This window comes from Taudactylus pleione, unplaced genomic scaffold (assembly GCF_031769625.1).
Source record: "Taudactylus pleione unplaced genomic scaffold, aTauple2 ptg001060l, whole genome shotgun sequence".
NCBI lineage: Eukaryota > Metazoa > Chordata > Amphibia > Anura > Myobatrachidae > Taudactylus > Taudactylus pleione.
In genome coordinates, this window is record NW_028285461.1 from 901093 (window position 1) to 924911 (window position 23819).

Consider the following 23819-nt stretch of genomic DNA (forward strand, 5'->3'; position numbering starts at 1 on the left):
TTTCACCTGGCTCACGCTCCAGATTCTCAGTGATAAGCTTGGCAGTATGTCTTTATTTATGGACGTAAATACCCTAACAACACCAGACTATATCAAATCAATCTACGAAATTCTGCTAGGAAAATTAATCATAGTAAATGTAATAATTGTAATTTGCTGAATGTTCCTTCCCTCAAGTTCAGGGCAATATATGTGGTACCTGGGTTAGTTTACAAAAACATGATCCCAATTTAACTTGTTGACGGCTCTCTGTTTGCTATAACACAGCCTTTGGCTCCTTTCATTATGACTGCTCATTGGTAAAGCTATGCAAATGAAGTCTTCTGGAAGATGGACCTTGCAAGACAGTGCTAATTATCAGCAACTGCATCGTCTCTTGTTTTTGGGTGACATAAAGACTCTTGTAAGAAAATATTTTAGGGCTTGCTTCCTTTTGGGTTGGGTCTCTATATTTTACCGTCAAAATGCAGGAAGTTCATTTTCTATGCAAGCAACATTAGCATAAGTGGTATAATCTAATAACACTGTAAAACCCTGGAATAATGTATGAACTGTGGCCCTGATTCAGAGCCAGACGCTCTGACAGAGCGCTCGCTCTGAATCAGGGCCATCCCTCTGAATTTTAGAGCGGCCTCCTGGCCGCTCGCATAGCTCTGTGTGACCACCCACAGCTCTAACAAGCGGCCAAAAAGATGGTCGCGTTGGTCAAGACCATCGCGACCATCGGGCTTGCGACGAGACCCTTGTGGTAGGGTCTCGTCTGCCGCAAGCCCTGGAGTGCTTTTGGCTCTATCAGAGCCAAAAGCACTCCCACTGACATCACTTGTGATGTCAGTGGGATGTCAGTGGGGCCGGCCCCAGATGGTAGACGTTCCCATGGGAACGCCTCCGTCTGGCCAGCCACGCCCCCGGCACGCCCACCAAAGGGGGCGTGCTGTCACTCACCATCGACAGCACGCCCCCTTTGTAGCGAGACCCATAGCGACGGCTTTCCAGTAGCTATCCGGGTCTCGCGCATGCGCACGACAAAGCCGGGTCCGTCGTGCGCATGCACACTGGCCCAACATCGACCCACTTGCGAGCGCTCGCGAGCGGGTCTGAATCAGGCCCTGTGATCTGTGTCATTAAATGTCATAGAAAAATTAGGAGTGCACATGTATTCCCTGATCACTATCTTTAAAAAAAATGGTGAATGTTTAATCATTAAAACCTGTATTGTTTATATTACATATGCCACAACAGATGCTTTGGAGCTTAGGTTTATAACTTGCTACCTGAAGTACCCGTCATTGCCAGGGTTTAAACCTTTAAGTTATTAAGTTTTATTATGTGATGTCGTACAAATCCATCCAGTGGAACGTCCAGAACAGGCTCCATGGGTCAAAGTTCTGCCCGGCGCACTCCACTGTGATGTCCGACCAGGACCCAAACCATTCCATTAAGCATCCCAGACCAATTGCCACCTCTCTCTGAAGTTTTCATCCAAATCCATCCAGTGGAAGGCCCAGACAGGCTCCAAGGATCAAAGTTCTGCCCATCGTACACCAACAGGACGTCCGCCTGGGACCTCAACTCCCTACTGCGTCTTCTGGGATCCAATGTTACCACTCTGTGAAGTTTTCCAAATTATGTGATATCGTCCAAATCCATCCAGTGGAAGGCCCAGAACAGGCTCCCCGGATCAAAGTTCTGCCAAGCGTTCCCGGGTGAAAGTTCTGCCCATCGTACACCAACGGGAGGTCCACCTGGGACCTCAACTCCCTAGTATGTCTTCTTGAATCCAATGTTACCACTCTGTGAAGTTTTCCAAATTATGTGATGTCGTCCAAATCCATCCAGTGTAAGGCCCAGAACAGGCTACCTGGGTCAAATTTCTGCCCGGCGCATTACGCTGTGAGGTCTGAGCGTGAATCCAACCACTCCATTAGGCATCCCAGACCAATTGTAAAATGTAATAGTGAAAATATACCATATAAATGCACAAATTGGATTTAAAAAAGCCCCCACAACACTAATAAGGAAATAAACACTAATTTCCAAAATCAGTGGAATAAAAGTACAAATAGTGAAGGGGATTGGCGCTAAAAAGATAAATGGCTATTCCAATAATAATTATCCAAATAAAAAGCAATATGTGTTAAAGATATGGAATTTTATTATATCCAAATAACAAAGACAAAACATACTTTCACATAATTCAAATAAATAAATACAATTAGGGATCACCCCTTAACTTGTCCATTGTATTTATTTGTACTTTTATCCCAGACCAATTGCCACCTTGCTGTGAAGTTTTCCTCCAAATCCATCCAGTGGAAGGCCCAGAGCAGGCTCCCCGGATCAAAGTTCTGCCCAGCGTCCTCGGGTCAAAGTTCTATGCAGCGCACAACAACTGGAGGTGCGACTGGGACCTAAACCCCCTAAAATGTCTTCTGGGATCCAATGTAACCACTCTATGAAGTTTTCGTACAAATCCATCCAGTGAAAAGCTCAGAATAGGCTCCCCAGGTTAAAGTTCTGCCCAGCATACACCAATGGGAGGTCCGACCAGGACAATAACCTCCCTAAAACCTGGACTGGATCCAACTGGACCTCCTCTTGTTGGTTTCATCCCAATTAGTGCAGGGGTGACCAAATGCATAACAAACAAACAGACCAATTAATTTTATATATAAGATTACTTACTTGTACCTCTCTCATAAAGTGATGCTCGCTGACTCTCCCTGAATGTCAGGAAGACTCCCTGAAATAAGGGTGATCTCCCTAACTCCCTGGAAAGGCTAGCAATCTCCCTGAGGCCGAGTGGACGCAACACAATGATGACATCATCACTCTCTGCAGAAAAGAATAAGTAGGATGTGTGTTACAGGGAAATAGATGTGTGATGAAGGGGACGAGTGAAGAATTACATGAACCTGGTGGAATGGAGAGAGTGTTGGGGCATTTAGGATGCTAGAAAAAAAGTAAAGTGCAGCATATTTTTATGCACAGTCACACCTAAGGTAAAGCATTTCGTTCATGGACTAAAGAGCAGACTTTTTGACCATCAGTGACCATTACAGATTAATATTTTTTTTTTTTTACTGTGACAACTGTACATGGTTTGCTAAACTTGAATACTTTGTTAAAGAACTGCCTCCTATCACACTGTGTGCTCTGAGATGTACATATAATCCAGGCGTCCGAATCCCGACGGTAAGTACTGGGGTTAGGGGGAGGGCTAGGGTTAGGCACTAGGGGGAGAGTTAGGGTTAGGCACTAAGGGGGGAGGTTAGGTTTAGGCACTAAAGGGGGGGGGTTAGGTTTAGGCATCGGGACAGAGGGTAAGTTAAGGGTCCTAGCGACTTAGCCACACCAAGCGTCCTTTTTTCAAAGGTTGCATCTTATTTGCACCGTTAAAGACTACAAAACTACATTGCTAGATTGGTTCAACCCCCTAGATGTTACACTAGCAAGGTCTTCGTCTGTTAGAAAAACTATATCGCTATTTTACCAATTAATACATGACCCCTTAGACTTGACAAAATTAAAGACTGGTATATTTTCCTGGGCATAAATTTTTCCACATATAACAATTGACCTCCTCTTAAAGACATTCACATATTCCATGCGAACATTATCTGCGTCCATGTATAAGGAAATGTTCTATAATATATTCCATAAGGGATATCGCTCTCCGCATCGCAGATTCCTGATAGGGATTTCTGACTCCGATGCATGCCCTAAATGTAAAAGTTCAAATGCTACGTTCATGCATTGCATGTGGGACTGACCCCTAATAACCTTTTTTGGAGACAGGTTAGGAGGTTCGCATTAACCTACCTCCTTAACTATTTACCCTTGACTGCAGAATGGGCAGTTTTGGGATTTGTACCTTCTACAATACAAATGTTGCAGGGAAGCAAAAAATTTATTCTATCATTTCTGCTGTTGCTTGTAAATGTATTCTACACCAATGGATTCATAAAGAACATTTATTTAAACTATTTCATGTGTTTCATATGGACTGGTTGGAGGCTTCATTACATAAGGAGGAACGTACTGAAACATTTTTTCATATCTGGGAGGGATTCATTGATTCCTTGTCAGAAGATATAAGGACTCAATTACTTAAATGCTTTCACTCCACTCAGTGGAACGAAACTAGACTTTTGCTAGAAGATACGCCAATTAATTTGCCAAAGTCCGCTTCTACGGTCCAATCTGACTGAGTTGCTGACCACGACTGTTGATTTTGATATAATTTACTTATTCTGTTTATCATTTCAAATCCATACATTGCTGGTTTTTGTTTCAACTGCCAGGCAGGGCTGCCATCAGAAATTACGGGGCCCAGTACTGACCAGATAGGCAGGGTCCCCCGGGGGTGGAGGGGGGCAGATGTGGGCGGAGCTACACTGGGGGGATCAATTGGTGCCTTTAAGAATTCACAAACTTTGCGCTGTGGTTGGTGTTAGATTGACATGCTTTTATATATATATATATATATATATATATATATATTGCAATGAAAAGGCTGAATCCACAGAAGGAGCTAGAAGAAGGGTAAAACCACAGGGCAGGGAAGGCTGGCTGGATGGGGGGGGGGGGGGCTGGGAAGGCTGTCTGGACAAGGGAGGGAGGCACAGTGTATGGAAGGCCGGCTGACTAGGGGGCACAGGGAAGGCTGGCTGGACTAGGGTGGGGGGCACAGGGCAGAGAAGGCTGACTGGACTGGGGGGGACAGGGCAGAGAAGGCTGGCTGACTACGGGGGCATGGAAGGCTGGCTGAACTAGGGGGGGAGGCACAGGGCAGGGAAGACTGGCTGATAATGGGGGAGATAGGGAAGGCTGTCTGACTGGGGGGACAGGGAAGGCTGTCTGACTGGGGGGACAGGGAAGGCTGTTTGACTTGGGGGACAGGGTAGGCTGGCTTAACTAGTGGGTAGGCACAGGCAGAGAAGACTTGCTGACTAGGGAGGTATAGGGAAGGCTGGCTGTCTAGGGAGAAAGCACAGGGCAGCAAAGGCCGTAACAGAGGAGGTGGGGGCGGCAAGGCAGAGAAGGCTGTCTGAAACAGCGGGTGGACAGGGAAGTCTGGCTGAAACAGAGGGGAGAGCACATGGCAAGGTCAGGGAGTACCTGTTTTTCATGGACTTTTCAGCTGGCTACGCTGGTGCAGCCAGCCAGGTACATTTAGCGCTGACTGCTTTTCAGAGATGGGGGCCCGGGTGGCAGCGGTGCTGCAACGGCAGCCAGGAACATCAGTCCAGGAGAACTTCTAAACAGCTCTGACGGCATTTCAAAAGCCGGTCGCGAGCCAATCGCAGCTCCCGGACCAGCAGCCAATCAGGAGCAGCCGCTCCTGATTGGCTGCCGTTCCGCGATCCCAGGCTGGTTTGTGGCCGCAGGCGTTGAATGTATGTAAGTTCTATGAACTCGCCCTGCATCCCCTGTATGCTGGTGTGGTGTAGCACCACTGCAACCCGGGCCCCCCTCTCTATCTCTTTCCTCCGGGCCCGGGACTTGAGGCCCGGCGGTCCCCCCCTGATGGCGGCCCTGCTGCCAGGTACTTTATTTTCTTCATTATATATTTTATGATCCTGTGTATTTGCCAACTATTGTATTTCTCACATATATTATATTGGTTATTGTACGATTTCTGTATTATTTTTATTTGCTCCTTTCTGAATAAAAATAAGTTGTTTTTTTTAAGAAAAAAAACGACATTGCTAGCAAACACTGACTACTGGCGATTGTGCTAATTTTACAGTCGCAAATTTGTGTAACGTTACATTATGCAGAATCTGTGACTTTGTACATAGGTTGTACCAATTGCTTTGCATCAAAAAGTCGCAAACTAGAACTATCGTGTGTAAAGACGCTCGGTGTATATATTTATTACAAGGATAAATTATGCACTCACTGTTAGTTGCCCTCCAAGATGCTGACCAAGGTCAGTGGTAAACAAACAATGCATGTAGTAGCGGCAATCCAGAATTAGAGTGAAACGGAATACTGGTACCAAGCTAACCTTAGGGTTACTCATTTGTCCGATGTTTGGCGCAAAGGTTGCGATGTTTCTCTATTGCTGCATCATCGAACACGTGCATCGGATCTGAGAAGCCGGAGGTGGCGCCTCATTACACTAGACGCCAACTGCAGCATTTACATAACTTCTCAGCTCCGCTGTGGCCAAAGATGCAGCAAAGACCCGGATTGCGTCCACTTCAGGCCCATAGTCGTATACAATGTTGGAAAGTTAAACACAATGGGGGTGATTCACATGTTGTGTGGGGGGCAATAATTAATGGGCATCCCACTGTTGCAATTCAATTGTTCTGGGCATCCATTAATTATCGCCCTCTTCACGCCCTATTAGACCAGGTTTAGCCATGTAAAACGGCTAAACCAGTCTAAAATCCTGGTTAGGATGTCCAATCTGCGACGCAGAAATGCCGAGGCTGGCGGCTATCGCACCCGAACGTAGCAATAATTAAATTGCTCCATCGGGTGCACTACAAAAATAGCCACCGAAAAAAAATTGCATCGCCCCCAATATATCTAGGGGCAACATGTAATCCCGAAAAAGGGACTTAAGATAGGCGTCAAAATACCGACGCCTATCTTAATCCTGATGCCGGAACGCCAGCCCGAACTAGGTACTAGGTGCAGTTTGGCGGAACGGCCAGGCTGACGCAGGCACATAAATGTGCACCAATGTTGCACAACCACGCCTCCCTTGGCAGCGTGGTTCACCATTGGCCAAGGCCCCACACTTTCTATCTAGTACAAGGGCCTTGATTGAAAACACTGCAAGTATTGAATATACCCCTAAGAAAGCAAAGGTGATTAACGTTTTTTACTTCTTTCAACTTTTTACTTCCTTACACAGCATTAAACTATATTAGGGGGAGTTTGGGTACAAGATGCCGACGGCAGGAATGCTGGTGGTCAGAATACCGACAGCAGCATCCTGAAAGTCAGAAACCCGACGCATGCAGGTAAGTACCCTAACTCCTAACCCTCCTCCTAACTAACCTTCCCGCAGCCTAACCCTCCCCTCCCGCAGCCTAGCCCTAACCCTCTTCCTAGTGCCTAACCCTAACATAACCCTAATACAGCAGTCGGGATTCCGGAGCCGGGATTCCTACCACCGGCATCCCGACTTCCGACTACATCCCAATAAGGGGAGCGAGGTAATGATGTTGCGATTCCCAGTAGATCTTCTGTAGTGAACTGGGGGGGGTTCCAAGAGGGTTGTCTACTGCCCCAAATTCGTGAGCCTCCTAAATATTCCATAACAGTAGGCAAGCACGCAGACATTGAAAGCTATAGGAAATATGCTATGTTTTCTGTAAAAAAAAGACAAATAAATGCTGTTTTTCATGTTATTTTAAATAGTGTGGTTGACGCTCAAAGTGTTAATATATCTGGCAACTTCCATGTATAATGTTTTCATAGGTTACATGTCTCTAACATTGTTGGGATACATTTCTTTGGACTCTTGCAGTTGTCTGCAAAAAAAAAAAACCTAAACAACTTATTATAGATTATTTGGATGAGTGCTTCCAAGTCTCTCAGTACAATGTGTTCATGGCTAGGGGTTTAAAAATGGCCGTAAAGGTCAAAAAACAAAAGTGCGATTTTCCCATACTCTGTCAGGCCACTGTGTACAAAGGAAGCTCGCGTTTTATGTGAATTGATTCTAATGAGATACAAGGACAGTGGAAAATTCTGGCGGAGATGTCAGCATTTAACCTAATCGCTCCATGAAACAAATTACACAGAAAACAAATGACTTGCAATCATGCTGCAAGAGATAAGATCAGTTAGGGTCTAAAGCTGATGACAAGTGACCAACATGCTGCAAATACTATATAGTGGTGTGTTCCCATGCAGCCTGGACTTGTGTAAAAGACAAGTAGCTCCAATGAAACCACACAGACTATGACACTGGGCAGGGATATCTGTATTAGTGGGCAGGCCACTCGATCACACAGTGACATCATAAGCTACAGTATATAGGACCTGGACCACAGCTCTGACCACAGAAGAAACAAGGGCCCTCATTCAGAGCCGCTCGTTAGCGGCAGTACGCTCGTTCCGAGCGATGTTTGCACATCTGCGCATGCGTACGGTTTTTAGTACGCATGCGCGAACCAGTCAGTGCGGCCAAAAATCGTTTGTACGCTATATAGCGAGTGCCTGCTATTTTGAGTGACAGAATGAGGCGTATGTGGGTGGTAACAGGGGAAGGTGCTTGAAAATGGGGAGTGGAGATCCGAACGCAGGCGTGCTTAAAGGTCAAAACGGGCGTATTATGGGTGTGCATAATTAATTCAGCAGCGTCATTGACCACGTCACTGGGTTATTTTATAGCCAGAACTGCTCGCAAATTTGTGGTAGCAAACACCAACCACAAGAATAGCGAGCAGTTCATACGCTGGTCGATGTACTCGATTAATCTAATAAATAGCGGACATGACGTAGGATGCGAGCGGCCAGGGGGCGTTTTTAACAAATAAACGAGCGTATGTTTTGCTCGCTCGTTCAGACTTAGAGGCGTGAACAGACTACAATTTGCGAACGGATCATTTGAATAGCCACCCCTTGTTTTTGAACGAACGACCGCAAATAGCGAACGGCTCTGAATCAGGCCCATGGTTTTTACATTATTATAATACTACTGCTCTTTGAATAGGCGAGTTTAATAAAGGGCTGCTAGTAGAGATGGCTAGTGAGTGAGTGTATCAACACAATGACTCGAATCATTCAGATGTTCGAATGATTCGAGTCACTCACCGTTTGGTGTGTCAAGACACCCACCTCTATAGCCAGTCTCCGCCAGTGGGAGCCTGAGCCAGTGGCAGCTCCGCCCCCTACACTATTGATCCGACCTGATCATACTTCTGCACTGAGTCAGTGCAGAATTATGAACAGGTCGGATCAGCAGTGTAGGGGGCGGAGCTGTCAGCGGCTCACTTTGAGTCTCGCTGCTACTGCCAGGGTTCGGGGGAGTGCACTGTCTCAGGAGAGCCGGTGCAGTACCGTGAGCTGTGGTGGTGTTCTGGGGGGGGGGGGGCGGCGGAGTGGTCAGGGACTCACTCAGAGTCGCCGGCACCTCTGCTTCCTGAGACACTGTCTCGAGACACACCACTGAGTTCAGCTATGTGGCTCAGCTCAGTACAATAAATCGATCCCTAGCTGCTAGTTTAAAGCTGATACGAGCATACAGTTTTGTACAGTAGATACACAAAGTGGCTGCATTACTGTGGCTGCACAGGGTTTGGCAGTGAAGGGCGCAGCAATCCCAGGTCCCGCCTCTCTGATGGCCATGCACCTGCCCTGCGAGGCGCCCGCTGTACTCCCTGAGACAGAGCAGAGTATTCCTTTGGGTGGAGCATGCACAGTGGGGGCATCCACCATACACATATTCTCCAAAGAGATCCCCTCTCTGCCATTTACAATGCAGAATGGGAGTAACTGGCAGGCTACAGTGGTGTCACTGGGTCCCTACCTAAGTTTTAAAATTGGCCCTGGCGATGCACTGTTCTGCCCCCTGGTCAAAGCAGTTATTTATTATACACAAAAATAAGATTAGGCATCCAACTTCACTCTTATTAACTAGTACAATGGCGGAGGTCCAGCACACCATATTCCCTATATTTGTGAGAAACTCACCTGGGTGGCGCTTTTGGTAACATTTGATTGTCCTGCAGTTGTGTAGCAATACTGGTGGGCAGCAATGTTATGTACAATGGAAATATTTCATTACGGCTTGGTCCCGATCAGGCCAGAAAGTGTGTTGCATTTAATATGGCTCTGTGTAGCATGGGTGAGAGGGTGGGTGCCACCTGCCCCTGCTAAGATGGGTGCGGTATTTATTAGACTTTTTAGGGGAGGATAACGGGGCAGTGCAACATGTCAGAAGCGCCATGAGTTGTGACCAAGCCCCTGTGACACCTGGCCACACCCCTTTATTGTAAATGCACTTGTCCTGCATTAACCCCAATAAAAGGAGAGATGGTTGAGAGATCGGTTTAGCGTGCAGCTATATTAAGGTGACGGGTAGTCTTTAAGCTTTTGTACAAGATTCCAAACACAATACATATTCCATAAAGTAGATTAAACATATTACACAGTAATATAATACACAGTAATATATCTATATATTTCTGTTATAACAATTCAATAAATATAATATTAAAGGTTGATTTAAGAAACCATATACATTTTGCAAACTTTGAATATCTGATTTTGCTTCTCATCTCTCCATAACTTCTTATATAGCCCTGATTTTGGTCCCTATGCTCTAACACAGTGGTTCCCAAACTGTGCGCAGTGGCACCCTCGGGTGCCTCGGACACTTGCAGGGGTGCCTCAGGTTGGTGTTCCAGCACCAGATCAAATTATTTATTGACAATGTAATGTAAATATATGGACAAACAGAAGCGCAAACCTGTCCAACACCATATAACCAAACCTAGGGATGACAGGTCAGCACAATTTACTTCTCTTTACTACACTTTTTTCAGAATTTTGGCTTAGGGGTGCCGTGAAAACAATGCTGATACTCAAGGGCAAAGTGATTCAAAAAAGTTTGTGAACCCCTGCACTAGCACATTGAAGCCTATCAAAATGAGTGGTTTTGTGAAGTGTGGGGTCTGACAGTTAAGGTGCTGGGGTAGGTAACTTATGGGCAGTGCTTACTAACTGAGTTATATCTTAAGTATGTTTGTCCTGTCAGGTATAATTAAAAGTCAGGTTTCATGTATAGATTGATAGCTGTGAATTCATCACTCATATATTAATAACTTCCAGGGAGATTATGCAGCTGGCAGAGAAATCTAAGCAAGTCATACACTGTGCTGTGTGGCGCAATATATGAGCACCAGGGGCAGAACTATGGGAGACAATGGAGGTGCCTGCCGCCGGGCGCCAGCACTGAAGGGGCACCTCCTCCATTGCCCACAATATATTCACCCCACTTAGGGCTGTAAATATGTACCTGGAGTGTACCGTCATGGCCACCCAATACATGCCACCTCTTTCTGGCACCTGAGAAGCTACCATAACCATATACTAGTGGTGGGCTCCATGTCAGACCATTAGATGTCACTTCCATTTATCTATAGCCTGTCCCCACTCATTAATGTCGCTGCTCCTCAGCAGCTTCTCATGCCAGTGTGACTCGGGCACTCCTCCTCACCCACAACTCCCCGTCTCTTAATTGGTACGCAGGGCCGGCTACAGGTAGAGCAGCACCGTGCCATCTCCAGTCCGCGCCCCTTTCCTCCTGCGAGCGGCAAGGTTGTGCAAGCCCGAAATGGGGGATGTGGCCTAATTTCCATAGACCACGCCTCTAGACGGCGTTATTTGGAGGCATGCCTGCGTCGGCTGCCGGGCTGCCCCCAGCCGTCTCCATGCACTGAAATGGCACATGTGCGTGTCATCCATTCAGCTTCACCCGCAGCTCTGCTCTTTGCTTAGCAAAGCAGAGCTGCGGCAGTGCATGTCCCCAACCTCCTGACCGTGGCCCGTGGGTGGAACAGCGGGACAGTGCCCGAAAAACGGGACAGTCCCGCTGAAATCAAGATGGTTGTGAGGACTGCGTCCTCTGTAGGTTGCACCCCTGTTGGACCACACTGGTCGAACGCCCCAAGAGCCGGCCCTGCTGATACGGCAGCTTCAGCTGTGTCTTTTTGGGTCCATCCATCATGATGAATTCAGTCAGATTCTGCTCGGCTTCCAGTAGTTATTGCTAATCTTTACCCTCCCCTTCCATAGCCTAACCTAACTCTCTCCTCCCGCAGCCTAACCCTAACCCTCCCCATCTGGTCTGTGCAGAATGCAACATTTCAGATGTCGATATTGCGAACATGTTGATATTTTGCACCTACCGACATGTTCCATGTCGACAATGTAACTATTGTAATTATAACTACATTACTTCTGAACTTTCCCTCCCATTAATTTAAGGCATTTTCCATTTATTCTAGAATTTCAGATACTTTTAAAAATCTTTTCCTCCAGACGTAAGCAGACATGTACCATGATCTACGCAGCCATCCAATAAATAGGTGTACATGACATTATGTCATTTTATATTAATAATATTAGTATGATAATATAATATTATGTTAGCAAACACAGAGCAACTTTTACTTGGCATTGCCCTCATGTAGAAGCAGTGTTTCATAGTATATCTCATGTTCCAGATTATCCCTATAACATCTGGGAAGGATCAGGCCAGCTTGACAAAGGGGTTAAGCGCTACCTTGTTAAGTAATGTACAGTATCTAGTTAAATTGTCAAAAAGCACAGCATGCTCGCAGGTTCAACATTTTGGCAACTTAATAAACATTTGAATTCAAAATGGTAACAAAGCCATGTCTCCTAAGGAAGGGTGGTCATTCCTCCTTAGTAACTGTATTGCCACTTTTTGTAATACATATATGATGTTTTAAAGCCTTTTGCAAAATGATTTGGAGAAGAGATTGCTCCAAACTCCCCCAATAAAAGGTACAACTGTTACCTTCCCAGTAAGTCAGCAGTTCAGCGACATATTACTGCTTCCAAGCTTTATGTTGGAAAATAATAAGACATTTTCCTCAATGTTTCCTGTGGAACAAACAAATGGTACTGTACCACGAAAAGCAGCATTTGATTTGATCCTGGACCACCAACCGTGGCACCCCTGCAAGTGCCCTGAGCAGTGTCAGACTGGGACAATAAGGCCCATCAGGGGAATGCAGTGGTAGGTGCCCATTCTTAAGGCGTGTGGTCAGCCTCCAGAAGGGGTGTGGCCAGCCACCACAGATGCTTGGCAAACCATTACAGTAGGTGAATCTTGGTGTAGTTTCTATAGCAGTGCACCAAGCATCCATGTTTATCAGTGGCCCTGCTCAACCAGGTAACTGTCCCTATAAGTAACAATCTATAATTCGAGAGCACAGTCTGGAACCTGACCCCTAGAGGAGGGGGACCCACTGGGGATTTCCCCTGTACCCCTTTGGGCCAGTCCAACCCTGGCCCTGAGGCACCCCAGGATGCCACAGCACCCAGTTTGGGAACCACTGGTGTAGTTGAATTTCAGTTTTAACAAGCACAGTGGAAACATGAAAAACAACTTGTGCTGTAGGCACTGACCCTCTGAGTCGGCGGCCACAGTGGCGGCACTGCGGTTGGTGACACATAGTGCGGCAAGTAAACCTCCTGCAGCTGACAAAGGGGGTGGTCTCGCTGTGAGGTTCTTGAGGTGCCATGGAACACCCCCGGTTTCAACACTGTAGGGGTGTGCCCAGCACCACCGAAGATGTCGGGCTGCCCCCAGAGACTCTTTCTGCACTGCCAGCTCTTCCTAAGTGACCGGGAGCTGGGCGCTGCACTGCGATTTTAGTGAGCAGCGCCCGGCTTCCTATCACTGTGGAGGAGCCGGCATTTTGGTGTTACATTCTCAGTGAGTAACAGCCAGTGCGGGCCGCACCCCTCTAGTGACGCCACTGTGTGGCCGCATTGTGTTCTCGTAATTACATTTGGATTTTCGCCTGCATTCAGAGTTGGTGGCATATACTGTATGTAGCTGCATTGCCGCTATCCATCCACTTAGACGAAGACATCTATTTATCTGTGTTAAAAAGTGTACACTCTCACTAGGGTAGACTGTTAGTTACCTGTCTGTTTTTACTTCAGCTGCATCTTTTTTCATTATGTTTTTATCATTTTATTTTAGAAAGAATATAAACATGTCTATAATAACGATGGTTTTCTTCCTAGGTTTGGTTAGCAGCTTTTTGTATACACACTGATGATTTCCACAAAAAAACTACTGTACTGTATTTTGCTATCGTTTGTTTGTCGGTCTACTCCAATAAAATACTTTGTTTTGAGTACAATTCTCAAATAAGCATATACTGTAAGTGTGAGTACAGATAGAGAAAATTCATATTAGGGCAGCACGGATGGTGTAACGGTTAGCATTACTGCCTCACAGTACTGAGGTCTTGATTTCAAGGCCATAACTAGGGGTGTGTTGACCGGTGCCGCCGCACAGAGCACAGGGCTATGTGGACTGCACCATCGCCACCCCAAGTCCCTTGCTTCTGGCTAGCAGTGGGCCTGGACCAGCACCCTACAGACAGGATTGCTGCTGCAGTGCCACCACAGAGTAATTTTAGACACTTCAGGCAAGCACCCTGCTGCCTTTACAGCCGTTTGGGGCGTCCTCAGGGAGCTCCGGCCAGCGCTGTTACAGCGCTCCTTGGGTTCCATTCCCACCATGGCCCTAACTATGTGGAGTTTGTATAATCTCCCTGCGCTTGCGTGGGTTCCCCCCCGGGTGCTTCAGTTTCCTCCCACAATTGAAAAATATACTGGTAGGTTGATCAACTCCCAACAAAAATGAACGCTAGTGTGTGTCTGTGTACATGTGATAAGGAACATAGATTGTAAGCTCCACTAGGGCAGGTACTGATGTGAATAGTGAATGGCCAAATATTCTCTGTAAAGCACTTGCGAAATAAGAATGCACTATATAAATAACTAGTAATAAATAAATAAAAATAAGAGTGCAAGGTTTCTACTGTCTGCTATGTGCCAAATGGCAGTGAACAGCAGATGAGAGCACCGCAATGCACTTCACAATAAGGGTAAAAGAGAGCTCTGCATCTGCTTTCAGCTAAGGGGATTAATTCCCTTGCCTGTGTTATTCACGGAGGGCCTGAGTCAGACACATTTTTGTACAGGGGCGCAAACAGTGCGTTTTTGCTTACAGCACATGCGCAGATGTTAATTAACCCATTTATGCTTAACTCCTCCCTATTCTGAGCCATACGGATTTGTCTTTCTGTGAAATTGGACATTTTGGGGCGAGAACTGGGTGGCAACATTACTGGCACATAGAACCACCCAGACTTGTGGGAGTGTCCTGAGCGTGTATCTAAAGCTCTGTGCGATTGAGTCATAAGGGGAAAGGAAGCCTGTTTCTTTCGGATCTCTTGCACCTAGCATGGGGCTGGTGCAAATGTCCATACTAATGACGAAGGTTGCAGCGTAAATCCAATAGGTGCAAGACAAATGAACCTCTGCATTAGTTGAACGGAATCTCACATTAGCATAAGGTAGTAAATCTGACTTCCACGGCTGCCCTCAACTATATACACATTGTGTTCTGATGACAGTGCATGAACATGGTCGCAGAGACAAGGGTACATAAGGTTATATATAAATAGTCCTCGTGTTAATGAACAAACATGATGCAATCTCTCTACGATTCAATATACTATACCATTTACAATACTGAGATCTTTTCAATCTTGAACCCTTTTTACACCCTCCAAGTGAGTAGGAGCTGTGCTGCTTAATTACCGGAGGAGACAGTGTTTCTAAAACTATTGCTACCCGGAGATTACCAACCGCAGCCTGAGCAAGGCAGTCAACGAGCGTGACTTTACACCTGTCATCAGGCAATTTGGTTGGAGCACAAGTCGCAGCTTGAGCAAGGTAAAGACCGGACCAGCAAGGTAGAGACCGGGACATCAATAATCCTATACTGCAGCTGACTAGCTGACCTAACGGGACTGTAATCCTCTCTAATCACAAGATCCTATGTGTTCCACTTGGACATGGATGAATACATATTGATCTTTACATAGGATTGACATTGTCTGCCAATTTTGACATTTGTTGCTATTATGAAGTGATTCCAATTTGTTTATATCTTTACAATGGATTAATGGCTTACATGCTTTGTAATGCTCTTGAGTATTCTATGAATTAGCAAAGTGCTAGTTTGTTTTTTATGGTTATAATTTTAAAATGAAACCTTTTGAATATATGTGTGCTCATGCAATAATTCGTAAGCGCCCCCTATGATGTCATTTAGATAGTGAGGTTGTATAACATTGTATGGCGGTCACAAAAATGATCTCAGTATTGTAAAGCAGTCACAAAACTGCTGTCAATATTTATTGTATGGCAGCCCGAAAATGTTCTCAGTATTTATTGTATGGTGGTCACAAAAATACTCTCAGTATTACTTGTATGGCAGTCACAAACATGCTCCAAGTATTCATTGTATGGCGGTCAGAAAAAATCTCTCAGTATTTATTGTATGGCAGCCCCACAGTGCTCTCAGTAATTATTGTATGGTATAGTATGCAGGTCACAAAAAAAGCTCTCAGTATTGTATGGTGGTCAGAAAATGCTCTTGTTATTGTATGACGGTTACAATAATGCTCTCGGTATTGTATAGAAGTCACAAAAAAACTCACAGTATAATATGGAGGTCACAAAAAAGCTCTCAGTATTGTATGGTGGTCACAAAAATGCTCTCGGTATCATATGGCGGTTACAAAAGTGTAATGATATTGTTATGGTGTTATTTGTATTATGTTGTTAATAAATCTAATAATATTTTGAGCAGCAAAGTGTGTATGTGAGGGATTGGGTGGAGGGTATTGGAGGGAGCAGGGGCGGTATTGTGCAGCTTTGCCCAAGGGCATCTAGAAATCTTGCACCAACCCTTGGGTGTCTGTATACTTTTTACATTATACAATGATGAAGAAGATGCTGTATTAACTGCCTGGAATAAACTCTGTAGTTAAATTGACATTTAATCAGTTTGCATTTGTTTGGTGCTTCTAATTACTGCTAATAAGGTTGCTTGCTCTGTCAAGGAAGACTGTTTTATGTAACCTTTGCCCTTACTAAATCCAGCTCACCCAAATCGGGATCAGTGTATAGCCCTACCGCTGGCTGCACAAAACACCATGATATATATATAATAAAGTCTCATTGAAAAAGCAATTCTTTATCAACCCATCACAATCACAAATAATCCTCTGCCCTATAACCATTTTAGCTATATATTTTTATTTTTGAGGTTTAAATTTCTCATGAGTCAAAGCGAAAATGATTTTATCCTTTGTAGGAACACTGTATATTAGAAAACAGTTATTAAATATTAGTTAAAGTATAAATTCCTACAATGTTGTCATTGAAGTCTTCAGTATCCGTCTGATTTAAAAATATGGTACAGGGCGTAAATCCAAATTTTTGTAGTTTCTACAATGTTACTAAAAAATAATTTGCATAAAAGACATTGTAGTTGAATTCCAATTTTAACACATACAGTGGAAACGTATGAAAACCAACTTGTTATTTAGACCCTGGTCCTGATCCAGAAACTTGCGGCCGAACTGCATCCTTGGAAATTAATGTTGCTCTTCACCTGAATTCAAAGTTGGCTCCATCTACAGTATGTGGCTGCATAGCCCCTATTCATCCGCTTGTAAGCAGATATCTGTCTGTCTAACCGTAGTGCAAGAGATGCGTCTGAAATCAAGATGGATATCTACGTACGCTCAACTAATCCCGCAATTCTGACTACATACCAATCTCCTAGAAATCAAGCATATTTTTGTTATTACTTTTAGTATTTTGTTCCATCCCTAGTATGATTTTAAAAGAGTGCAGTACCAGTTTTCAGCCTGCAGATGTCATCATTGCAAAAGCGGTCTATAGAAAGTACCTGGCTAGGTGCAAGAACCCTCCAGTGACAGTTGTGGAAAGAGTGGCTGTTTTACAAATTTGTTAACAGTGATACTTTAAGTGATATGTCACAAGCGGAGTGTACAATAGGTGTTGCTGCCTGTAAATTTTAAATACATTTTTAATTTTAAGAAATGTCTCCCAAAATGACTATCAAAGTTAGGTGACAAAACCAGTTTTTCAAGTACATTGGTTACTTGATTTTTGAGCATTCGCCAGCCCTGACTTCAGTTGGATACACACTAGGACGAAGGATTGACCGTCCCATCCGCCATCTTATCTGATGAATAGTAAGTGCATACACATTTAGCAATCGTCAGCCAAATGTGTCATGCCTAACATCACAACAGGGCAGGTAGTTACATTTGCCCGTCCAGTTGTGATGTCAGTCACTGCAGCAAGTATACAGGCGGTCTGCAGATATATCGGCCATCGGCTGTGCTGCACAGCCGACGCGATATGTCTGTGAACAGACATATCGCTGATACACACCCACCAACATGCACACGATTTATTGGCCGTTCAACTGAACGGCTGATCTATCGGCCCATGTGTACCCAGCATTAGGTTAAGTGTTAGGGTTTGGAGTTAAGCTTTGGAGTTAGGGTTTGGAGGTAGGATTTGGAGTTGGGGTTAAAGTTAGGGTTCAAGTTAGAGTAAGACAACAGCTTTTTTTAACTTTTTTTTTAAATTGTTTGGTTTACTTGGGATGAACGGTTAGGGAAGGGTTGGGGCTATCTTACGGTTTCTAATCTCTAAGTACGTGTGGGAGTGCACTGCTCGAACAAAAGAAGAAATATGCATGATGTCAGTTGTACACTAGGCTACACTTTTACCTCTCACCTACATCAGCTTTTCAGATGTGATATCAGGCTGAAATGTCAAAGGCACATCCTAAAATGACTCTGTAAATAGCAGGAGCCTCACCTCCACCGTGACCAGTCTGTGAGCAACAGGAATGTTCTGTAAACAGTAGTAAAAGTCAATGATCTTCAGGTCACTAATGCTGCCTGTGTCAAGTCCTGTGATGATTCCTCACGATAATTAAAAAAATAAAAAAAATAAAAGACTTTATTTTCCATCTGAATTTTTAATGTACTAATATTATTGGATCAATATCAGTTTTGGCATTTTCTATTAATGTTTTTATATATATATACGTATATATATATATATATATACGTATATATATATATATATATACATATATATATATATATATATATATATACACAGAGTACCGGTCAAAAGTTTGGACACACCTTCTCATTCAATGGTTTTTGTTTATTTAAAAATTTTTCAACATGGTAGATTTAAAACACTAAAGACATCAAAACTATGAAAGAACACACATGGAATTATGTTGTAAACAAAAAAGTGTTAAACAAATCAAAATATGTTTTATATTTTAAATTCCTCAAAGTAGCCCCCTTTTGCTTGGATGACAGCTTTGCACACTCTTGGCATTCTCTCAATCAGCTTTATGAGGTAGTCTCCTGGAATGGTTTTCCAACAGTCTTGAAGGAGTTCCCAGAGGTGCTGAGCACTTGTTGGCTGCTTTTCCTTCACTCTGAGGTCCAACTCATCCCAAACCAGCTCAATTGGGTCTAGGTTGGGTGATTGTGGAGGCCAGGTCATCTGACGCAGCACTCAATCACTTTCCATCTTGGTCAAGTAACCCTTACATAGCCTAGACGTGTGTTTGGGGTCATTGTCTTGTTGAAAAACAAATGATGATCCCAGGAAGCACAAACCAGATGGGATGGCATGGCGCTAAAGAATGCTGTGGTAGCCATGCTGGTTAAGTGTGCCTTGAATTTTGAATAAATCACCAACAGTGTCACCAGCAAAGCACCCCCACACCATCACACCTCCTCCTCCATGCTTCACAGTGGGAACCACACATGCAGAAACCATCCGCTCACCTTCTCTTGGAAAAAAAATCTCAAATTTGGACTCCCCAGACCAAAGTACAGATTTCCACTGTTCTAATGTCCATTCCTAGTGTTTCTTGGCCCAAACAATTCTCTTCTTCTTGTTGTTCATCCTCAGTAGTGACTTCTTCGCAGCAATACGACCATGAAGGCCTGATTCACGCAGTCTCCATTGAACAGTTGATGTTGAGATTTGTCTGCTACTTGAATTCTGTGAAGACTTTATGTGGTCTCTAATCTGAGGTGTTGTTAAGTAGCAGTTTCTGAGGTTGGTAACTCTAATGAACTTATCCTCTGCAGCAGAGGTAACTCTTGGTCTTCCTTTCCTGGGGCAGTCCTCATGAGAGCCAGTTTCATCATAGCGTTTGATGGTTTTTGCAGTTGCACTTGAGGATATATTCAAAGTTCTTGAAATTTTCCGTATCGACTGAACTTCATGTCTTAAAGTAATGATGGACTGTCATTTCTCTTTACTGAGTTGAGTGGTAGGTGCCATAATATGGATTACAACAGTAGTTAAATAGTGGTGTCCACTGTGTACTAACCCTACCTATGCGCAACACAACTGATGGTCTCAAACACATTAAGAAGGCAAGTAATTCCACAGATTGACTCTTGACAAGGCACACCTGTTAATCCAAAACCATTCCAGGAGACTACCTCATGAAGCTGATTGAGAGAATGCCAAGAGTGTGCAAAGCTGTCATCAAAGCAAACGGGGGCTACTTCATAAACCATATTTTGATTTGTTTAACACTTTTTTGTTTACAACATAATTCCATGTGTTCTTTCATAGTTTTGATGTCTTCAGTATTAATCTACTATGTTGAAAATAATTTAAATAAACAAAAACCATTGAATGAGAAGGTGTGTCCAAACTTTTGACTGGTACTGTATATATATAAATTATTTTTAAACAAAACTATACATAAAGAGAAAATTATTCAAATTCTAAAATAAGTAAATAAATAAATAGCCAATTCTAAAATAAATAGTTTTATAAATAAGTAAATAAATTAAAGAAAAGTAAATAAATAAATACAGCGTACTATACAGCATAAAAGGTGGCATAAATACACTCTAAACACTAGGGTTTATGCTAGCTAAGAATTCAGAATGCCAATAGTCACATAATAGCATAACACTGCCAAACAATAAATGTTACAGCTTTACATTTTTTAAAGTTGTTATTTATTTATTTATTTATTTTTTAATAATCTGTACCCTTTAATAATCTGTACCCTGTAAGCCTGGCTGTATAAGAGTCCACTAGGGGCGGGCAGAACGGGAGATAGCACCCGTCTGGGCCGGTACAATTTTCACAGGCTCAGAGCAATTTCACTTCCACATTATTTGTAAAGGGATTGCAATTCTTCTACTTCTTCTTATATTGTGCTACTTGTTACTTCCTGATGGCTGATCTGATTGCAATGTCTATTATCGCACTTTTTTACATATACCAGTATATATTTTATTTTAAATAATAATGCACGGCCATGGCACATTAATCCTACTATGTGTTAACTTCCTGTTTACGCCCAGATGTTATGTATGAGTCTAAATAGGCCTCATTTCCACTGAGATGCGTGTATTCGCTGCAGACTCTGCACAGTATTAAAACTAGAAGATGCAGCCGCTTAGCATGCGATTCTGAAAATGTGTATCTTGTTAAGCAAATACTCTCATCTCTTGTAACTTGTATTATCTATTAATGACTTGTATTATCTAATAATCTATTATTTTTCTTTGTATTACATATTTCCCTTTAAATTTACAAGTATATAAATTATACTCCTGGAATACTTAAAGATGGACTCGCACTATTAAATAATTTAAGGATGCATGGAGAGGCTATTGGGGGGGATTTTTAAAACAGCAAAACCAAAACAAGACAGACACTAAAAGCAGATAGGCCAATCAGTTATTTTCTGCTAGCAAAGTTTACGTTTTTCATAAGCTGTACTAAAAAAAAAAATGTGATAGTGGCACGCCATCTAGTGGTACATGTTAGTAAAGCGTATTAGGTCAACATTCACAGATTAATACAGCAAAAATCAATAATTCTTTCTACAGTATTTATTAAACTGCTATATGAAACATTCCTTTTCGTTCCTTCCAGCCCGGGTGTTACTTCTTTTCCTAAACGCTCTGCTGCTGCTGCAGCCTTACTAGTGCAATAAAGGTTTGAGATCGGGAATAATTATACCTAACTTGCAATTGTTCAAATAAAAAAAAATAAAAAACAAGAACGTCAGTGAAATGGTGAATTTAGCATAAGTGTTATAATACATATCAGTGGAATGATGCACTCTCATCACATAGAATACATTTTTTATTCTTTGTACATTTTATTTCAAAGAGAATCAAAAGTTCAAACCGGGAGAGGAACATTCACACGATACAAAGCAGCAGCACTGCCGACTGTATAAATCCAGCAAATCTAACATACTTCATCATTCTAACAGAAGAAAGGGAATTAAAGCTAAGCACGAGCCATGCACACACACACATACCTATATATATATATATATATATATATATATATATATATAGGTATTTATCAGATGACGGTTCTCCTGTGACCCGGTGAAAGTTCACCTGCATTCACAAGCAACCAGTGTTTTATACTCTTAGCTCCAGGTCACGTTTATTGAGTGAAGTTTTCCCACACTGCTTTAAAGCAGGCATCCTGGCTAACATACAATTACATGCCTTCACAGAAGAAACAGCACTATGGGGGCAAGGCTAGGACATTTTTGTTCTTGTACAGTCTAGACTAGTCACCGAACAGACACTGGATGGTGTATACAATCACATAGGGCCTATATTTGGAAGGAAATCACATGCACATTGCTTAAAAGATGCGTGCATGGAAACAGTGCCCTCACTGGACTTTGCCTACATTAGAATGCACTGTCACCCCCCAGAAATGCCTCTTCTCTCCCAAGGTCAGACGCAATCAAATTGCGCACAAATCTGCACAGCATGTAGTTGCCTGTGCCCGTTTTAGGCATATGTTCAACTCAATCATTATCCCCGTAGGGGAAGCAATCGGGAAGCTGACTGCCTAAATACCGGCAGCCGGCTTCCCGACTGTCATATCCCGGCAAGGGTGAAATGCCGGGCGTCTAGATGTAGACGGGGGGGGGAGGGTTAGGTTTAGGGCTCCCGGGGGGGCCTTAGGGTTAGGCACCCCCCCGGGAGGGTTAGGCTAGGGGGAGGGAGGGTTAGGGTTAGGCACCCCCGGGGGGGACTTAGGGTTAGGCACCCCCCCGGGGGAACTTAGGTTTAGGCAGCGGGGAAGGGGGTGGTTAGGGTTAGGCACTTAGAGGGGGGATTAGGGTTAGGCATTTGGGGGGGAAGTTAGGGTTAGGCACCCCTAAGGAGGGTTAGGGGGGTTAGGTTAGTAGATACTTACCTATCCACGATCGGGATTTCCAGCGCTGTCGGCCTTCCGCTGCTTCTAACTCTGCTCTTGTCGGGCTGCCGCTGACGGGAATCGAACCGCCGGCCATGCGGCCGGTGGTATTTCATACCCATTCCCCCCGTAGTCATAGCTGGTATTCCTGGCTAAAATTGTGTGGCCAGTGACATTGGTAGGGTCTGCAGAATGAATTACACAAGAACATAATGTTCATCTGGAGTTTCTATTGTACAAGACAAACATGAAGAGACTAGAAAATAAGGACATCAGAAAAGGCTTAAATCCAGTATTATCGCACACTTTGCTAAATGATAGTTTTATGGGTAAAAGCAGACAGAACAAAAGCTTTATTTATTAGTTATGACGACAGTCTGCGCTTTATCATTATTTCCCATTGTAGTGCCATTATCTCAGGGCAAGAGGGACCCCGGAGTTTGCACATAATCCATGACCCCAGACTGTTTTTGCCATCAAAGGTAGAGAAGAGCCAGTGTACCTTGAACTGTTCTGTGGTATCACCGCTAAAGTAAATGTGACACACACTGAAGTTGCTCTGTGTGGATCTGAGCCCTGTGAGACTGCCGGGAACAGCAGATGAACTGTGAAGAGCTAGATACATGGGTAAGTAGTTGTATTAGTGGTATGCACAGCATATACTGGCATGTACTAATCCATAGACTGTCTGGGGTGTATATCTCCTTTATACTTAACATATCACATATAAAGGTAGATTGGATTTGGGGTTCTGTGGGGCACACTCAGGCATCTGCAGAGATGAGAAGCTCTCCTGTGCACAGACTAAATGAAGGTGCACCTTACTTGTGTTTGTAACTGGGATTAACAATCCCTATATGCTGATGAGTGCACAATGTTGGAATGAATGGCTGTAACCCAACCACTTCAAAGTAGCACTTACAACAACAGATTTC